Source organism: Etheostoma cragini, chromosome 22 (assembly GCF_013103735.1).
Source record: "Etheostoma cragini isolate CJK2018 chromosome 22, CSU_Ecrag_1.0, whole genome shotgun sequence".
NCBI lineage: Eukaryota > Metazoa > Chordata > Actinopteri > Perciformes > Percidae > Etheostoma > Etheostoma cragini.
Window position 1 is genome coordinate 17,283,167 of NC_048428.1, and position 15,192 is coordinate 17,298,358.

The 15,192-nt window shown below is 40.3% G+C and overlaps 2 long non-coding RNA genes across 2 annotated transcripts in view; one reads left to right on the forward strand and one right to left on the reverse strand.

Moving 5' to 3' along the window:
* Positions 1-4,244: 4,244 nt before the first annotated feature.
* The window catches only part of LOC117937812, a 20,916-nt gene continuing 9,968 nt past the window's right edge, over positions 4,245-15,192 (reverse strand). Inside the window, exon 3 of the long non-coding RNA XR_004655256.1 lies at positions 4,245-4,342. This is a non-coding gene — a long non-coding RNA (uncharacterized LOC117937812). The remainder of the gene's footprint in view (positions 4,343-15,192) is intronic.
* Positions 9,549-15,192, forward strand: part of LOC117937813 — a 63,931-nt gene continuing 58,287 nt past the window's right edge. The window contains exons 1-2 of the long non-coding RNA XR_004655257.1: positions 9,549-9,560; positions 12,645-12,759. This is a non-coding gene — a long non-coding RNA (uncharacterized LOC117937813). The remainder of the gene's footprint in view (positions 9,561-12,644; positions 12,760-15,192) is intronic.

The window sequence follows — 15,192 nt, forward strand, 5'->3', positions numbered from 1 at the left end:
GCTATTGAGTGTTGCAGGCCTACTGTCATGATGTGACTGTGAGTTGTGTGTATGTGATGTTTGCATGCCATAACTGTGTGCAGCCTACATTTCTATATATGACACAGCTGCTAATGATCCGAATAAACAACAGTAGCCTACAAAGTTTAAATAGGAATATCTATAACATATTTACCCACAAACAAATATTTAAACTCAAACTGAACTTGCTCGAAAGTTTCTCAGAACTGCTCCAAAATAAAGTGAATCCCAGATAAAAACCAACCCCACAATGTCATTGTCAAGCAGCATTGCTTTTAAGGCAGTGACATGTGCTCTCTATGGGGACACAAGCAGCCTGGATGAGTGGCGCAGAAGTTGTCAGCCATCCAGATAAATCTTCTCACCGCTCCGTGCTGCTTATACCACCCAGAAGGATCTGGCCCCGAGGTTTGTCAAGGACAGCCAGAGGCAGATTCACAACTGGCCCTCAGCCCTGTTTTTCCCAAAGGTGGTTGCCTTCTGTGGCATACTTTCTGTTCCTCCCTCTCTCTCTCTCTCTCTCTCTCTCTCTCTCTCTCTCTCTCTCTCTCTCTGTATGATGTGCGTGCCCATGTGGTGTAGCTGCAAGTAGGGCAGGGATAGTCTGCCATGCGTTTCCGCCTATCTGGACTTGGTTTAAACAGAGCGGAAAGTGAAAGCGCTGCTCAGAGTGGGCTATGCAGCTCTGGCCAACAATGACATAGAGGGGGGGGGGGGGGTGACAACGCACCTGGAGTTAATAAAAAAAGTTGAACGCTCATACGTAACATGAAGGGTCCTGCAGGATCACAGCCTGCCACAGCCACTTAGAGGCTACATTTGTCACGAGCCAACAAAGGCAGGCGGTGTTGTCTGTCGGAGAGATCTTTGCTGCACCAGTTTGTATCAATCAGCTTGTCCTGACAGCAGCGAACGACAGGAAGAAAAACATATGGCAACCCTCCCTCCCTGCCTTTCAAAAAAAGTGCACATGATATCAGCAATCGTCAAAGATAGGTACAGTTTGCAATCCACTATCTTATCAAATGTTTCTTTCCAAAAACATATATCTGGGAATTATTTTAATACTCAAAATACTTCAGAATCTGATGCAAAGATGGAATTTGTTACTTTAATGAAATGCCTAACCTAATCTCATAACTCCATAATAAACACATTTCCTGTGCAGTAATCTTTAGCAGTAATCATATTGTTTAAGTAGGGGTTTAAAGAGCAATAAAGCATCCCTTTTACATGTGTTGTGAGTGTTCTTGGAAGCTGCTTTATAGCCTATTGATGTGTAATGCATTTCTCAGACAAAGACACAAAACCAAATGCAGAGCCTGGCACCGCTTAGCTGCATGTCTTTGTGTTATGTGGAATGAACCAGAATACAATTAAGATGACAAGCTTCAAAAATGATAAATGCTGATGCTCCTGGTCCATTGCTTTATCCATTCATCTTTCTTTGTAAATTACACTTTTTTGTTTTGATGTTCTCAGCCCTCTCCATCAAATGCAACTAAAGGACACAGGGCCAATTCATACTGTTTAGTTTTTTATTCCTACATTGTATTTGGGTTGCACTTTCACCCCCCAGCTACGTCTGATAAAACATCAGCTGACTAAATTATAATACAATGCATGCTACAGTCTATTAATATTACACCATGCTGAAGTTTAGGCAGACAACTTGAAACCATTAAATTTCTATGCTGAAATCATTTCAAATCATTTCCCCTTCACTAAGCCTGTCAAGCATTCCCTTCTAGCTCAACACAGAACCCAGTTCACCATGACAATGCTGGTAGATTTAACCATGGATTTAACACGGAAAATGTGTAGTAATTTTTAAACACTTTGGTCTCTGATTTCACACAGAAGAGAACAAAAGCTTTTGGAAATGAGAAGCCGCTTTTGTTGTGAAGACGTGTTCTGTCATTGTCGGCTGAATGGACAAATGTGACTTGCATATTTTATCAGCTTTAATGCTAAAACTCAAATTCAAAACTCAAAATTAACGCACAGAGCATGGGAGGTGTCATTGAGAGGAAAAACCTGGATTATTCAGTGACATGTGAACATAATTAGTAAGATTTCCATCCAATGCATTCCAGACTGAATTATAGAGCACAGTGAAAGAGGCAAAACTCAACAAGGCAACATGAAAGGTGGAACAGGGTGGCCTCTGTGCTTAGTAACGGTTGCTCCAATCCATAATTACATTTTGAACTAGGTTTTGCTGTACTCAAACATATCTATGTTTATTTAGACCTACATTTTTCATGTTTTATAGTTTGACTCAAGTCAGTGTGGATGGGAAACAGAAGAGTGCAGAAAAAAACTATAACTACAAATACAGTTAGGACTTCCTAAAATGAATGTGGAACAAACATACATAGCAGGTGTCTGAATAAACCTTAACGTCCTTATTCACATAGGTACAACCAACCTCACATAGGAACAACCAACCTGACCCTTTTTGGTTGATAGTAAATGACATGTCCACCCCAATCTTTTATTACTTACACACATGTACACACACACAACTTACTGTTACCCATGCAGAAGAAAGCTTGTCATCTTTAATTTCTGCCTTAATAAAAAAAAAAGGTTTAAAATTACCACAAACCCACTTATGATGCACGTGTGCAGATAGACTCTCTCTCTCTCTCTCTCTTACTTCTGTCAGCAGCGTCTGATATCAGCATTAATCTGAAAAGTTGCTTTTCTTTGCCAATTAGCATGCAGGGGAGACACCATCTTTTTTGCATGTGAATAAACAGTTATTAAAATTATAGTCAGAATCTGGAAACTGATTGACACTTTCTAAACCCATTTTAAAGAGCAGATATTTGAATAAGCCAGTGTTTATTTTGTACCTCATCACAATAGGTACTTTAGGCATCTGGGTGACAGACTGAACAGTGATAACCTTAAACTGGATGACCCGGGTTCAACTACTCATGTCAGTCACTATCAGTCCTGCTGCTCAAGCACTGCATGTTTGAGCAAAACACCAGCTTCAGCATGTTGTACAGAATCCCAATTTTCATCCCTTGTTAGAGTGAGTGTGCTCTTACATTCAGTGCTGGAGGAAGTATTCACATTTTTTACACACACCTGGCAGAGCGTACGCCCACATGCAGAGGCTCAGTCCTCGACGCTGCGGCTGTGGGATGTCATTCCCTCTCCCCCCTTTCAAGTCTAAGCTGTCCTATCAACAATGAAGGCTTAAAAATGCTTCACAAAAGAAATAAATAAATGTAGTTTCTTAGATTTGTGTATATGTCTATTTTCCCTTTTTTACCTAAACTTGCTACTTCTACATTGCTGTTTCTGAAGATCATCAATAAATAGCATGTGACGAGATGCCCTGTAGTCAAATTCAAACCGATTCATCCTCATTACTTGCTAAAAACCAAACCAAGTTAAATTAATAGTGTGCACACACCAACCAGAGATTCTTCACTTAATCATGGCATTTTATAAATGCATTTACTGAATTGGAAAGCATCTATGAATAATTGATTAACAGTTATATATAAATGAATAAAAACAAGACTATTTTATGAAGAAGATGCAGTGTGATTGCTGGGGCATGATGGTTTTTGCATGAAAAGCTACAAACAGAGGAGCATTTGACATCAAATGAACAGTAGGATTGGTGTTAATTCAGGTTAAGAAAAGGAAGTGTAAACCAGAATAAGCTGATGTGTAAACAGTGAAAGGAGTTGAAGTGTCAGTTAAAATTGTAAGCAAAGAGTTTAAGAACTGTAACTATATATAGGTTTGGTAAACCTGGTAGTAAATGGGTGTCTAAATCCTCTGGCGTCTGTTAACCAGCTTGTTACCTGCAGCTTTACTTTGTTAAACATTTGCCTAATTTCAACGGCATTTTTAGGCTGGACTCGACTCAACCTTAACTCCCTTTAGCAGCAGGTGCTTTTCTATGTTTTTGTTTTTCCTCTGCAGATCAGTTAAGGTGGGATATTTAGCCAATCACTTATTGACATAAACTTTAACGCAACACTCGCTGGATTCTTTCATCTGCAACAATGTCTGCACTTGTACACCGAAGTATACAATAATTGTGGTCGCTAATAATGATAGCTTGGCTATTTGCAAGCAATGAGTCTCGTGAAGAGCCTCTTTAACCAACCAGCGGTCTGAACTGTTTTAACTCGGCCTTCGCCTCAGCTCGCTTGGAACTTTCACCAAGATGGACTACGTACCAGGTAACAGGTACTATCCACAAGTTTAGCTGATGGAAAACCAAAAAAGGAGTAAGTCAAGTTGAGTAGAGCTGTGCCGTGCCATGCAATGGAAATGCAGCATTTGTCTTGCTGTTTGGCACTGATGAAAGATAGAGTAGAACTTTTTGGCTGAAATCAGCTGCCTACTTATGACTACACATTATCAATGAAGTTGTACGCTAGCCTGGTCCTTCCAGACTCTTGTAAATTTCCTTTTTACAGAGAGTCTGGCCACTCTCCATGCGCAGATGCAATGAGAGGGGAGAACGACAAGACTTACATTTAGCATTAGCATTGCTAGCATTAGCCTCATAGCGTTGGCTTCATAGCCTTAGCCAACTCCTTCACCACTAACGGAGCGAGCTGGGAAATCAATCTTTTCCCGATCCCTATGGGGAGGAGGGCCACAACAACATAGCCACCAACAAAAGCAAAGATTGTTCTTGCTCAAACTTAAACATTTGGACATTTGGCAACGTTGCCACAATGGACTGAATGGATTCGCTTGCATCTTTCTCCGCTGCCATTTTTTAACTCAAAGTAGTGCACACCCTCAACATCATTGTTCTTAGACTAGGGTGACCAGACGTCCCCGGTTTCCGGGGACAGTCCCCGGTTTTGATGACCTGTCCCCGGCTGGATCTTTCCCCGGAAATGTCCCCGGATTTCACTGTGGCTGACAGACCTGAAATTTGAAGGAAAGAAAGAAAATACTGACCAAACGGCGCCGATAATCGCACACCCAACACACGCAGGCTCCAGACCGCCAGAGCCTGCGCTGCTCAGAGCTCAGAGATGTTTCAGAAAGCCGTATTTTACGGTGCTAAAATCATTGATTATTTACATGGAGTCTGGTGGGGACAGTTCTAGGTCTAGTGTCCCCGTTTTACAGTAAGTTTTACAAAAATAAAAACATGACGTGTTTGGAGGTATATACGCCTCTGAGCTGAAAATGTCCCCGGATTCTGTCTGAGAAATCTGGTCACCTTATCTTAGACCCTCCCTCTGTTCGCTGATTGGACCATTAAAAATTGGCTGAAGAAAACTCATGAATACACTGCAAACCCAGACGGAGTACTGAAGGTAAATTAATATTGATCCTAAGTACGTAGGAGCGCGGAGCCAAGCTAGTTGTATGCTGGAAAACCAAAACAATTAGCTGCAAGATGCTAAAATGCTCAGAGCGGAGATGAACTGCAGAGTCAGGGGATATATATGCAGGGTGCAATTTGCCGGGTGGATGGGTGGGATTTCCACCTTTCTGGTCTACACATCCCTGCCTCTGCATAATTATTTTTATTCCTGGTTGGGACTAAATATGTCCATCCTCAAGTGATCATCTACTTCATGAATAGCCTAAAGCCTATATTAATTATATAACTAAAACAAAAGTATTTCAAACTAAAGTACTAAAGTAAAGCTCTGTAACATGAACAAGTGCTATAGAACGATAAAATCCGAGCGGCAAGTGCTGGTTGTATTTAGCCGTGACGCCGGCTGAATGGCGACAGTTGTTAAGCCGCCAATAGGTGACTGTGAGCCAGCTACAGCCAGATGAAGACCCTTTCAGGGGCCATGGTAGTTGAGTTAAGCCAAAAAAGTAAGCGTCATGCAGCAATCACAGTTAGTTTTAGGCACTGAAACAACTCAATAAGTTTAGGAAAAAGATCATATTTGGATTTTAACACTCTCCAGGAAGTAACAAGCGTTTACTGGGTAAAAGTAGTGTGAACTCTGTTCTCCGGCCTCGAAGCGCTGTGTTTTATGTTGACACCACATTGTACTATTGCATTTTGAGATTATTTTCCATTGGATATTGAAGTGCATAAGCGTTTTTGCATGGACGACCGAGTGGCATATCCATGATATTTGAAGGGGGATTTAATACTTGCTTGTTTTGCTGTGCGTGATCAAAAAACATCCCCCCCTCTGCTTTCTTCACAAATCGCAGCCTGTATATGTGTGGGTTGATCACTACAACTGACTCCTTTTATTATGGGGATTGTTGGCTTGTACATACTTTGAACTGAAGCTTAGTGAGGTTTCTGGGTAAAGTGGAAATTTCTCTGCACAGCTACCGAGCTGGCAAACTGCTGCTCATAAATCACGTGACAAAGACAAACAGCTGATGATGCTTTTATCTGGTTTTTGACATTGACTTGTCAAAACATTGAGGAAGTGTTGATGATGGAAAGACTTGAAGTAGCAGCCCTGGTAAATTGCCCGGCTTTCCGTCAAACATAAAGTCCCCTCCAATATGTCTGCTGCTCTGAATTTTGAAATTCATACATCAGTATGCCTGTGGAACACAAACCCGATGATAACTGTTGTGTCAAACACTAGAGTGTCTGGACTGTGGTCTCAGCCAGTGATAATGAAGTGTTATGAGCTCGGCTAACATGCGCTCTCTAAATGCCGACCTACGCCGCTCTCTAACTGAAATCCTTAACAGCACATGATCAGAAGGCCTCAATGTTAGCATGTTATGTGAATAATGACTCATTGGCCACATTTGTGCCATGACACTTCTATGATCATAGCAAGATATTGAACTTTCCCTCCCTCTCAGTTGTTATGGGAGTTTGCTATAGTGTGACTTCTGTATCCTCTTCACTAACGTTGGATTGTGTGCTTCAGCAGGAATTACATTAGTGCCACTGCACATTCTGTGGCATTATTCACCGGTCCAAATGAATCTATGAGCTGTGAAATCATTCAAGGGGTGTAATGATAAGCTATCACAGGTCTGTTCTAGCTTTTGTAGCTATAAAACACACTGATAGAGTTAACACTATGAATATGCTGACAGTTTTAAATCTAAAAAGCGGCAATAGCAGAGTTAGGATTCATTTCTTCATTAAAGCATATTTCTTCAAAGCCAGTGGACACTTTTATTAAACCCCAAAAGCACCCAAAGGATGCCCATGCTCAGTCTGTAATGAATAACGGATATTTAATTTTACATTTATGCTGACAACCTACTATATTTATTTGGCACAACAATGGCATGTGGGCAGCTATTGGGAAAGTGTTCACAAAGCAATTACGCCTTTAAATAATTTTCATTCACAAATTATTACCAGCACGTTGCATCAACTCATTACAAAATAAGCTGCTTTGGAAGCTGTAGGGGTTGACTGATACTGTGGATGAAACTGAGATAGCAATGTGGTTAAAATGTAACAAAATACCTTCATGGAAGTACTGAAGAACTGGACTTTTACCTGTGTATTTTAAACATTATAAATGTAGCCACAAACGTAATGTAAGAACACTTAGGTGTATTTACATTCCAGTTATTAGCCTCAATGCAAAGCTGCATCCCTGACACTTGATCGCACCTGAGGCAATTGCAGTCCTGTATGGTATGTTGAAAAAAATTCAAGGAACTGCTGTCACACCAAAAAAAAGAATAAATCAAACTAAAATAAAACAATCCGGAAGTTTGTGTGTATACTTGCTGTTTACTTAAACCACTCATTACAAACTAGAAGTATGCACCATTCAAAGTACTACATAATAAAGGCAGTCTGTTTCTGTTTAAAATTACAAAAGTGGTTTAAAATGCATGTATAGACACTGTGTCTAATTCTGTTTAATAATTGTCCACAGATATATCAGTCATGGACTGGATAAGGTAAGAGAGAAATTTATTTATCTTAAGGGAAATTGTTGTGCAGCAGTTGCAGTATAAAGTATGAGAGTTCAAATATAAAGAGATAAAATACAACAAATCAATAACATCCATCCATCCATCCATCCATCAGATATACCTCCTTACATAGACAATGCTAAGATATACAAGGTTAAAAGTAAAGATCATAAGTTGGTCATATCTCAAGTTTCTTCTTGGTTAGTTGCTGGCATACCTGGACATTAAGTATATGGTATGTATTTATGTATTTATATACATAATAATATATATATATAATATAAATATATAATGTTATGCTATCATAACATTATATATATAACATTTTTTAATTGCTATATAATGTTTAAAACAATATAAACTGCAACCAACCAAATACAATCAACACCAAAAATATTCAATATTCAATATCCAAAGCTACAAAACTGACCTTTGACATTTTTGTCCATCCCAATATTAAACAACATAAGAATTTTTCCAATAATGTCACCCCACAGTATGATTTCCCTATGGGTGCTCAGGAGCTCAGGCACCTTTATCCTTGATTAGAAGTTTTGAGCAGTGCAATCCCTGACAGAGATTGCTTTACAGTGAAACATTTGTCAACATTGAGTCAAATTTAATTAGAATGAGAAGATGGTCGAACAGGGTCAAAATTGCCAATTGTACCAATTTGGATGCCATGACTCGCCTCTCCTGTGGCAGTGTCTCTCATCCAGAGCTTCTCTCTGTGACTTATGTGACTGATATCTCAGGTGATTCATAAGCCTGTTGCAGAGCACTGTATCGCCTACCCATCATTCTTTTTATATGTTCCTCCCTCTTCTCCTCCCCCTTCCCTCCCCCGTGCTTTATAGGTGGCTCAGTGCTGTCACCACACACTGTCTGTGGGGGAAACTGACTGCCATGCAGGTCTCTGGTATCTTAGCGCCCATCTGTCATCAGCAGTCCAGCTTGGTTCCACACACTGTGTCCAGGGAGCATCAGGCGTGGGCTGGCAGCCCCGCCGGGTGCCTTGATGACTTCAGTGTACGCTCACAGTTACAGAACATTGGATTTGTGTCAAGGCCGGCAGCAGGTTTAAGCAGATATCAGCTGTAATCTTTGTGTTGCTGTGTGGAGTCACTGTTTGTGGGTTTTATCAGCCTCAGCAGTTATCATGTACTGCATGATAGAATGTGAATGAAGGCCTCCATTCACATGACATAAATATGATGGATGAACGACACAATGACTACTGTGAAGTGTACAGTCAGTACTTTTAGAATTGAGCGATCTGGATCATCTTCTACACAGCACGTATTTGACAGTCTGTCTTTTTCTAGAAAAACTAAAATATTAAACCTATCGGTGCCCACCACGGAATGTTGTCAAAAGCCAAACCTGTGATGGTTCTCCAATGGTTCTCCAGGTCAAAATGGATAACTGCTAGCTGTCTAGCTTGTCAGAGAAGACGCTTCTTATTGTAGGCTACGTCCCGCCCGTATGTGTTACTTGGAGAGAATGGTATCTGGTTAAGAATGGGCATTTAGGACCTCAAGCATCTTTCTGAGATCATTAAAAAAAAGCAGCAGGCTTTTAGTCAATAGAACATTGACTATCGTTAACGCTACCCAAACTGACAGCACTTGAACTGGGATTGAGGAGAACAGGTAGGCTATGTGCCCAGTTGCATTATCACCTTATGTGCGGAAAATGTAAAATATCGCTTTATGTCAAATTATAAAATGTTGTGGTTATTTGCATCTGTCCAAAGTTGTTGTTGCACCACCAGTTTTTTCAAACATAAATTATACTTTTTACACCACTGAGGTTACATTTATTTGACAGTAGCTAGGAGAAGAGCTAATATGTTGCTACATTGTTACATATTTTATTGTATTACATAAGTTGTTTTGAGGCATAAAGCATGTTCATTCAACTCTGAGAAGCCTGTCTGAATGTGTGTCTCAAGGCGTGGCCAAGGTTCTTCTATTTTGGAAATCAAAATATGGCCAGCCCAGACATCTTAGAGCCTTAATGGATGCTGAATAGGCTAATTTTCTCGCTAGGCTAACATATCATGCTACTATGGACTGGCATTTTGTACTTTCAACATTCGTGTAGTTACTGGAGAAGAGCTAATATTTTTTTACAGGTTACATATTTCATTTTATTACACAAGTTATTTTTGTACCATTGAGGCATAAAGCATTCATTAACCTCTGAGAAGCCTGTCTGAATGTGTGTCTCGAGGCTGGGCTGAGTGTCTTCTTTTTTGGAAATCAAAATACTGCCAGCCTAGACAGCTTGAGCCCAAAAGCATGCCGAGTTGGCTTATTTTCTCGCTAGGCTAATATATCATGCTAGTAGGGACAGGCATTTTATGTCATTTCAACATTCGTGTAGCTACTCATACTGAATGGTATAGCTAGAGTACCCGAGTTGGTTCCTTGCAAAAACAATTGAGACACAACCAGTAAAGTAAAACTGATGGTCTCAAGGCCGCCATGCTAACCCTGCTAACTGTAAAGTTACCGGAGTACCAGGAAAGCGGGCCACGGCTGTTTACAACGTGTAGCCTGTTAGCGACCGTAGCTGACAGCGGTGAGTTATTTCAAGCCAAGAGAGGGGGGCTGTAAGTCAGAAGGAGAAGACCGTAAGTTTGCAATGTGTTCAGCGATTGTTGCCATTATTTTAAGATAATAAATTGTTGGTAAAGTGTATTTGGGTCGGGTGGAAAAGGACGGCAAGGCTTCGGGGTTGTGAGCGGTTCCTACTTTAATTCTGGATGCTGCGGTCTCAGCCTGGCAACCAACGTGAAGTTCGAGTCTTGTTAGGAGGGGGTTGGGGAGACATCTCTCCAGTATTGTGAATACATACTGCAATAACAGTTTAAAACCTAGCTGTCACTATTACATATTAGACCTTTAACATTGTTCAATCACTTGGATATGTCCATGAGTTTTCCTAATTGTATAGCTAAAGTCTAAAGAGTGGTTTAATATAATCAACTGCTCTGTATTTGTGATCAATGTTGATAGTACTGATTTAATTTGTTTGTGCTTAGTCCATATTACATTAAAAAAAAAAATTCTTGGTGTATTAAAAATGCTTTATGGGCATTTATTTTGAAAGCCTTATCACAGCTGAGTTTGTGGTAAATGGAAGGGTTTGACCAGTTTGTAAAACGGTTGTAAGGTCAGGGAAAACGGGAGGAAGTTGGTTGATTTTGTACTTGTTGGTGAGGTCTGTGGGATATGTAAAGTCAATGTCAACTAAATGCAAGGATTAATGAGAAAGTAAGTCTTAAGCCACAGAGTGTCATGCTTCTGTACTGAGTATATTAAAGGTCCCATGGTATGAAAACGTCTCTTTATGAGTTTTTTTAAGATTAATATGAGTTCCCCCAGCCTGCCTATGGTCCCCCAGTGGCTAGAAATGAAATAGGTGTAAATCAAGGCCTGTGTATTCTGCTCTGCCTTTGAGAAAATGAAATCTGAGGGTACCTCCCCTTTCTCTGCTTTGCCCACCCCACGAGAAAGGGAGAGACATCATGGCTTTCAAATGAGCAAAGTGGCAGTTAGTCAAGGTCACCCCCCAATACCTACAAACTGATAAAGAAATATCCTGTCCTAAGGAAAGACCACTGTGGGACTGGCTCTAGTGGTTGTAATTCTGCACCAAGGCTGAATTTGGGGACAGAAACTTGAGATTAGGGCTGCACAATTAATCAAATTTTAATCACAATTACGATTTTGACTTCCCACGATCAAATTTGCATGATCGAGCGATTTTTATTTTTTTTATTTTATTTATTTTTATATATAAAGTGTCATTTCATAGAATGCTGAGTTTTTTTGCAAAGCCAATCTACCGCTCCGTAAACCACTGTCTGCTCACGAGCCAGTCAAATTAGTTCCCTGCACCCCGTGCAGCTTAGTTTCAAGATGTAGACAGTCACAGAGGACGGAGTAACGGGAGGAAACTCACCAGATAGCAGTCGGTTACACGTCGGTCTCAAGGTTTACCAGTTTACCATTAAACGCAACATTTTGTCCCCTCTAACCCGTGCTGGACCCGTTCATAATGAGTCAGCCGTCTTTCTGTGAGTAGGCATAGCGTCCATCACACTCCCTCTCGCAGTTATAAATAGCCGATGTGACGATACACTTTGTTTTGGTTAAAATCAACAAATAGTCGTGAGAAAAATCGTGATAAAAAATTTGATCAAAAATAATCGTAATTATCATTTTGGCCACAATCATGCAGCCCTACTTCAGGTACAGTATTAGGGGACCACTAAGTTCTATATAAAAGCATCTAAAAAGCACCATGTCATGGGACCTTTAACCTAAAAGACACATTTATGGACCATCTCAGTTTATGGCAAGACATAGTGTGTATCTCTGTTTCCCTGCAGTAATTGCTGAACATGTGATTCTATCAGAGTCCCATTTCCAGTGGTTTCAGCCTTTTTAAATTACTCGCTAACCCAGATTTGGTCTCCACTGAATTCCAACCCAGATCGTGTGTCTTGGCTAGCCACAGCACAACACGCTGAATGGGTGATTTATCAGTTCTTGAAGGGGTGGGAATCTAAATAATGAATTGCTCAACTCATTTTATTTTTTTTACCCAAATCTTATTAATGTCTCTGCTTGTGCTGCTGTCACTGCTGCTGTCTCGGTTTCTGACTCTTCTATTTACCTTTGCTCTCCTTTTATCCCTTTTGCTTTATGTCTCTTTCCCTTCAGAGGTCATGCCAGGGAGGTGTCATTTGCAGTTGGATGGGTAGCCCTAATGTATGCTAACGTTCTGGAAAGCCTCATGTGATCTCCATGAGCACTTATGACTGATCAAAAACTGGAGGTATGTGAGCTTTACTCCTTCACATTACTGGCCTACGTCAATACTAGCATATATTCATGGTGCCATGAACGTGAACATGCACTCACACAAACACATGTGCACAGAATATTGTCAAACTGAGTTAATGCACAGGCCGAAGCTTTGCAAATGCAAGTTATTGCTTATTCACTCTTCCATAAAGAATGTGCACAATGAATAAAACATTTGAGAATAAACACAAATATTGATTTAAATATAACTCTATGAATACACTATAGATTGTTCTTGAGATTTTGTCCCCTTGCTTTCCCTTTACCCATTATTCCGTAATCACTGACGTTAGCACATTTCTCAATCTCTTTTTTTCATTTCTCGCTATCTGCAAAAAAAAAATGGATTGGGCTATTACCATCATGCATTCAGGAAACCCTGACTGGGGATATAAATTGGTCAAATGCAAACAAGTGGGATTGGCTGATCCTAAATGTGAGTCACTAAGTTGAGAATTTTGGGCCTTGAAAATGTCTGACAGCTTAAATCACTGTCACTCTGGGCAATGGTGCAGAGAGAAACAGGAAGGGAGGGAGATTGAAAGAGAAGGAAACAGAGAAAGAAATAATGAGTTTTTCCCTAGTAGTCTATCTGTAGGGCCACAAAGGCCACAGTAAATATGAACAGCATTTAAATGTAAGCCTGTCATCTGTGGCTCTATGCCAGATGACCACAGTTTGGCTTCATGCCTTTTTCATGAGCCCCCAGTTGATAGAAATTCATAATCCTGATCTGCATTCTCTGATCAAAAGCTCTTCTGAAATGTGCAAACAGATTGTCACCCTGTCTGAAACAGAGAAGTTTCACTGTAAAGAGTGCGGGTAAAACCACTGCGGGACACAGGCCCTTTTTCAATATGAAAATGATACTTGAAAGGCGAGATGAAATATTCACCAGAGAGAAATATGGGGAGATAGCGCATAGCCTTGAGCAAGTTGGGCTCCTGCTGCGAGGTGCAGGGTGAGAGTAAGAGATAGAGAAAGATGGGGAGAAATTTGGAATAATGGAAAGTGAGAGGGAATGTAAAAAGAGAGTTATAGAAGAGCAGATAAAGATAGAATGACCAGTAGACACTTAACAGCTCATAACTGTAAATCTGACTTGGTGCCTATTAAATTTTACTTTGCCTGGAAAGGTCACATCTGCTTAAGAATTTGTTATAAAGCTCAGAAAAAAAAGACTTAACACATCCATAAACCAAATTATATTTGGCTTAACTGCAAAGTCAAGCAGTTTTCTTCTAAATACAACAAAACTACAAAAAAAAAAAATCAAGCAAATTTTCCTTCTGAAATTTGTCCCCACACTCCTCAACAGTGTCAGAGACAGCCTTTGAAGAGATCATTAGATCATAGGAGAAAAGCATGATTTATTGATTCAGGACATCAAATTGTAGGTCACCATTGATTGGCAGGCAAGGGCTTTTTACTTTCTCTTCTGTCATTGCAAGACCTGGGCTTTATTTTTAGGCGAGGGCTGATCGATAGCAGGCCGCTTTGTGCGAGGCTCTGTGCCGTTGCGCCTCCCTGTGCAGCCAGTGTAGGTCAGACCAAAGCTCTCCGAAAGGTTGAACCAATGATGGGAATCAATGGATGGGAAATGTCAACTAACATGGCTTTTTACCACAATTGAGGACACTTTCTACATTGTTTCAACTGCTAGCCAAACTTTTTATATTTTTTATTTCTTAACTCCTGCTGGATATAAATCTAGGACAGCTGGCTTAAGGAATACAAATAGTTGTGACATTTTCAACCCATGTGGATATGAGTATTTAGTTGGTTTGTTTGTGTTGTCAGCAGGCACATTTGGTTGACTTATCCTGTTTTGCAGTTTTTTGCGACTCTGTGCTAATTATCTTTCCCTTAATTACTCTGAATAAAAGCCTCTTGTGTTAGGTGTTGTAAGTTAGCGTTTCCCTACAAACACTACACACACACAGGGCACCTGGTCCTTGTCCATACGTAAATGGATGTTACAATTCTAACGCTATACTGTGATATCCATATAAAAAACACTAAACTAGACTAACTATTTCATGGGATGTTTATCAATAATGTAGTTTTGTGCATATGCATAGAGTCAGGGGATAAAGGGGGTGCGAGTGACTGGTTGCACCTGGGCCAGGGCCAGCAGTTTCTGAACTTAAATGCACAACAATAAAATTGAGTATGACATAATTACGAACCATGGTTAGGGTTTAACATTTTTGTATCTCAGCAAAGGTAAAAAAGGGTTGCACCTGCCTTGATCACTGATTTATTGCACCACCTGCAAGTGACCCAAATCAAACACGCCCACAGTATAGCATCAACAAGAGATGCATGTTGGGTCTAGCCAAGCTAATATGCTCATAGTGGATCCGGAGGAGGAGGCACTTAGTAATTTGTACCTTGTACCTTC